The sequence below is a fragment of the Enhydra lutris genome, unplaced genomic scaffold, assembly GCF_002288905.1.
Source record: "Enhydra lutris kenyoni isolate GAN:26980312 unplaced genomic scaffold, ASM228890v2 scaffoldscaffold45, whole genome shotgun sequence".
In the NCBI taxonomy this organism is placed as follows: Eukaryota; Metazoa; Chordata; class Mammalia; order Carnivora; family Mustelidae; genus Enhydra; species Enhydra lutris.
The window spans coordinates 13,594,422-13,600,421 of record NW_019154129.1 but is presented as its reverse complement, the minus strand read 5'-3'; positions in this window follow the sequence as shown (position 1 = coordinate 13,600,421).

Genomic DNA, 6,000 nt, shown 5'->3' with positions numbered 1-6,000 from the left:
CTTGGGTGACCCAAGGGACCCCTTGGCTCCCAAGCCCTGCTGGGGGGGGGGCCCAGGCCTGGCCAGAGCCATGCTAGGGGAGCCTGAGGGACCCTGTGACAGAGCCTGGTGTCCCCTCTGCAGCAGCCCCGCTTACCTTGTGAGTCTTTCCACCAGGCGGGCCACCTGTTGCGGGCCACCAGCCTTGGGGTGGAGCTGCGGTCCCCAGGACCTGCGGAAAGTTGGGTTTGAAGCAGCCAATCCCCACCCTGAGGCCACCAGCTGGTCACCGAGGAGGGTGCAGCAGTTCCGGCATCTGCCTTAGAGCCCGTTCTTCCTGCTGAGCTGGAGGGACAGGCTCTCTCAAGGGTCCCTGTCTTTTCTCTGCTTCCTACCGCCATCAGCCTGGGACTCAGCCCCACAGCCCCCTCCCCGTCTCCATCGTGTGGTCACCCTGGCGTCACTGTGCCCCCCCCCCCCCGCCCCCGCCGCAGGGTCTGCACTGCAGCCCTCTGTGTGTTTCCTGGCGTGGGCCCCACTGCTGCAGAGACCACGGGCTCCTGCAGTAGGTCAGAGCAGGCCTGGGAGTAGCTCGGGAGTGGCCCGCAGCTGGCTGGGGTAGGGTGGGGTGCACGTGACTTCCATCCTTCACCCCGTTTTTCCTAACGTTACAGTCTAACAGAGCAGTGTAATTAACCACAGGAATGAACAGTGATACAGTCCCTTTAACTAAACTTTTTTAAAGGTTTACTTATTGAGAGAGAGAGAGAGGGCGAGTGTGCATGTGAGTGGGGGAGGGGCAGAGGGCGACAGAGAAGCAGACTCCCTGCGGAGTGGGGAGCCCAACGGGGGGCTTGATCCCAGGACCCCAAGATCATCGCCCAAGCCCAAGGCAGATGCTTAATTACTGAGCCACTCTTTTTTTTTTTTTTTTAAGATTTTATTTATTTATTTGACAGACAGAGATCACAAGTACGCAGAGAGGCAGGCAGAGAGAGAGGAGGAAGCAGGCTCCCCGCAGAGCAGGGGGGCTTGATCCCAGGACTCTGGGATCGTGACCTGAGCCGAAGGCAGAGGCTTTAACCCACTGAGCCACCCAGGCACCACTCTTTAACTAAACTTCACTGAAATTTTGCCAGGTTTTCCACTAACGTCCTTCTCTGGTCCAGGATCTAACCTGTGTTTACAAGGCATTTACATGTCCGGTCTCCTTAGCCTCCACTAATCAATCACAGCAATGAGAATATGTTTACAAACATTAGCAATTTAAATCATATATGCATTAAATCACATGACCCCAAATTTTCATCCGTCCTGCATGATTTGAAAAATATCAACCAGGAAATTGAATGGTGTGCGGCTTCATCTGCTAGCTTGCACATCAACAATAGCTTGGCTTAAATTTCAAGCTATTAAAACAACAACAACAAAAAACATTCAAGCTATATTTATCCCCAGATTGAAACTAAATGCATTAGGAATGAGAACCGTCTCATGTGGATACGAGTGCCTGAACTTAAGGCACATTGGTAATTTGATTCCGTCAGCCCACCAGCTGGAGTTCACATTTCTTCTTTGTCTATGGAAAGAGGATGACTTTTCTTTCCTTTTTTTTTTTAAGATTTTATTTATTTATTTGACAGACAGAGATCACAAGTAGGCAGAGAGGCAGGCAGAGAGAGTGGAGGAAGCAGGCTCTCTGCTGAGCAGAGAGCTGGATGTGGGGCTCGATTCCAGGACCCTGAGATCATGACCCACTGAGCCACCCAGGCACCCTGAGGATGACTTTTTCAACACATGTAACATCTGACTGAAAACTGCACACAGCGCAGCCAGTGGCCACTGAGTCCAATAAGGTCAGGATCAACACAAAATAAATCAGTGACCGTTTTAAGTTTTGTTTAAACAATTAGTGATTTCAGTGTGAATGGATAATGAAAATATGCAGAAAATGCACATCTAAAATCAAAGAACAAAAGATATTTAATTTCACTGTCCAGTATTTAAAATGCAATTATACGGGTGCCTGGGTGGCTCAGTGGGTTGAGTCTCTGCCTTCAGCTCAGGTCATGATCTCAGGGTCCTGGGATCAAGCCCCACATCGGGCTCTCTGCTCAGTGGGGAGCCTGCTTCCCCCCCATCTCTCTGCCTGCCTCTCGGCCTACTTGTGATCTCTCTCTCTCTGTGTCAAATAAATAAATAAAGTCTTTTAAAAAAATGTAATTATGTAAAATAATTGATGGGTGCCTGGGTGGCTCAGTCTGTAGAGCAGACAACTCTTCATCTCCAGGTTGTGGGTTCAAGCCCCATGTTGGGTATACAGATAACTGAAAAATAAAATCTTTTTTTTTTAAAGATTTTATTTATTTGACTGAGAGAGATACAGCGAGAGAGGGAACACAAGCAGGGGGAGTAGGAAAAGGAGAAGCAGGCTTCCTGCCAGGCAGGGAGCCCAACCTGTGGCTTGATCCTAGAACCCTGGGATCATGACCTGAGCGAAAGGCAGATGCTTAAGGACTGAGCCACCCAGGTGCCCCTGAAAAATAAATTTTTTTTTTGAAGACTTTATTTATTTATTTGACAGAGAGAGAGAGAGATCACAAGTAGGCAGAGAGGCAGGCAGAGAGGGGGGAGGGTAAGCAGGCTCCCTGCTGAACAGAGAGCCCAGTGCGGGGCTCCATCCCAGGACCCTGAGATCATGACCTGAGCCTAAGGCAGAGGCCAACCTACTGAGCCAACCAGGCGCCCTGGAAAATAAAAATCTTTAAAAAAAAATCTTTTTTTTTTTTAAGATTTTTTTTTTTTAATTTATTTGACAGGCAGATCACAAGTAGGCAGAGAGGCAGGCAGAGAGAGACAGGAGGAGGCAGGCTCCCTGCTGAGCAGAGAGCCCGATGCGGGACTCGATCCCAGGACCCTGAGATCATGACCTGAGCCGAAGGCAGAGGCTTTAACCACTGAGCCACCCAGGCGCCCCAAATCTTAAAAAAAAATCTTTAAAAAATAATATATAAATGAAATTGTGGATGTGCAAAACATTTTTTTAGCTAGATAAACCTAGGTTTTCCCCCTAGGTTTATTTTCTGACTCTGCCTATCATTAGCTCTCTTACCATGATCAGCTTAATTCAAATTCTCTTAGACTCCATCTGCTCACACATAAAATGGGCTAATAATAACAACCTCACAGGATACTCAAGATTAAAAAAGAGATGTATTTACATATGGCATATTAGATGTTAACGCTTATTGAGCCCTGTTTTGTGCCAGACATGTGCTAAACGATTTGTACGAATCTTACTGAATCCTCATGACATCCTCTCTTAAAGTAAAAATTCCAGTTTCTTTTAAAGAAATTAAGGCTCATAAAGATTAGTTGTTGCCCAAGGTCATACAACTAAGTGTTGTGGTTGGCATCCCAAGTCCAACTTATTTACTCTACATCCTGTGTTCTTTTTTTTAAATTGAAATATAATTAACACACAATGTTATATTAGTTTACATGTCCACTGTATTGGTTCAACAATTCCATCCATTAGTGTTCACCAGGATACCTATGCTCTGTGTCACCAAGCAGCTTTCTTTCTTTTTTTTTTTATTATTTATTTTTAAAAAGATTTTATTTACCCATTCAACAGAGAACATGAGCACAAGCAGGGAGAGAGAGGGAGAAGCAGCCTCCCTGCTCTAGCAGGGAGGGGACTCGATCCCACGACCTCGGGATCACAACCTGAGCTGAAGGCAGACGCCCAACTGACTGAGCCACCCAGGTGCCCCAACAAGCAAAAAGCAACATTCTTATGACATTATTGACTGTGTTTCTCGTGCTCAGCACTTACAAACACAAGTTTGTGCCTCTGATCTTTTATTTCCTTCATCCGTTCTCCCATCCACCTACCCAGTAAAAACCCATTTTTGAGGGAGCAGTTTTAATGAAGGTGCCATTTTGATTGTTCATTTCTTCTGTTTATTTTTTTTAAGATTTTATTTATTTATTTGACAGAGAGAGAGAGATCACAAGTAGGCAGAGAGTCAGGCAGAGAGAGAAGGGGAAGCAGGCTCCCTGCTGAGCAGAGAGCCCGATGCTGGGCTTGATCCTAGGACACTGAGATCATGACCTGAGCCGAAGGCAGCGGCTTAATCCACTGAGCCACCCAGGCGCCCCCATTTCTTCTGTTTAAACTGAGATTTAACTTTGAAAAGTTGAAAATGGTGCTACCCTATGACCAAGCAATTGCAGTCTTAGGTATTTATTCCAAAGATGCAAATGTAGGGATCCAAAGGGGCACCTGCACCCCAATGTTTATAGCAGCAATGTCCACAGTAGCCAAAATATGGAAAGAGCCCAGATGTCCATCGATAGATGAATGGATAAAGAAGGTGTGGTGTATGTATACAATGGAATATTACTCAGCCATCAAAAAAATCTTGCCATTTCCAATGCTCTGGATGGATCTAGAGGGTATTATGCTAAGTGAGATTAGTCAGTCAAAGACAAATACCAGTGATTTCACTCATGTGGAATTTTAGAAACAAAACAGGATTATAGGGGGAGAGAGGGAAAAAGAAGATGAAATCAGAGAGGGAGACAAGCTGTGAAAGACTAGGAAAGTCTGGGAAACAACCTGAGGGTTGCTGGAGGGGAGGGGCGTGGGGGGATGGGGTAACTGGGTGATGGAAGGAGCCCTGGGTGTTATATGCAGCTGATGAGTTACTAAACTCTACCTCTGAAACTAATAATATATGTTAATAAATTGAATTTAGATAAAAAATAGAGATTTAAATCACATGCTTTAAATTCACCATTTTATTTTATTTTATTTATTTATTTTTTTTAAAGATTTTATTTATTTATTTGTCAGAGAGAGAGAGAGAGGGGGAGAGAGAGCAAGCACAGGCAGACAGAGCAAGAATGGCAGGCAGAGGCAGAGGGAGAAGCAGGCTCCCTGCTGAGCAAGGAGCCCGATGTGGGACTCGATCCCAGGACACTGGGATCATGACCTGAGCCGAAGGCAGCTGCTTAACCAACTGAGCCACCCAGGCGTCCCATAAATTCACCATTTTAGAGTATACAATTCAGTGGGGTTTTTTTTTCTTTTATTTATTTATTTTTTAAAGATTTTATTTATTTATTTGACAGACAGATCACAAGTAGGCAGAGAGGCAGGCAGATAAGAGAAGGGAGGAAGCAGGCTCCCCGCTGAGCAGAGAGACGATGCGCAGCTTAATCCAGGATCCTGGGATCATGACCTGAGCTGAAGGCAGAGGCTTTAACCCACTGGGCCACCCAGGCGCCCCGGGGTTTTTTTCTTTTAAAGATTTTATGTATTTGACACACAGAGAGAGCATAAGCAGGAGGTGTGGCAGGCAGAGGGAGAGGGAGAAGCAGGCTCCCCAGTGAGCCGGGAGCCCCACAGGGCGCTTGATCCCAGGACGCTGGGATCATGACTTGAACCAAAGAAACTTAACTGACTGAGCCACCCAGGCGTCCCTTTTAAAAAATATTTTATTTATTTAGGGGCGCCTGGGCGGCTCAGTTGGTTGGCATCTGCCTTTCGCTTGGGTCAAGGTCTCAGGTTCCTGGGATCAAGCCCCTTGCGGGGCTCCCTGCTCACTGGGGAGCCTGCTTCTTCCTCTCCCACTTCCCCTGCTTGTGTTCCCTCTCTCGCTGTGTCTCTCTCTGTCAAATAAATAAAGTCTTTTTAAAAGGGATTTTATTTATTTATTTGAGAAAGGGAGAGAAAGCACGAGATGGGGGAAGGTCAGAAGGAGAAGCCGACCCCCCACTGAGCAGGGAGCCCCCCCCCCCCCCCCCCCCCCCCCGGCCAGTGCAGACTGATCCTGAGACTCCGGGATCATGACCTGGGCCCAAGGTAGTCCCCAACTTACTGGGCCACCCAGGTACCCCTCCAAAATTTTGTTTTGTTTGGTTTTTAAAGTTTACTTATATAAGTAATCTCTACCCCCAACCACGCAGCTCTCAGGACACTGAAATGCAGTCACAGGTCCCTCCACTTAGCCA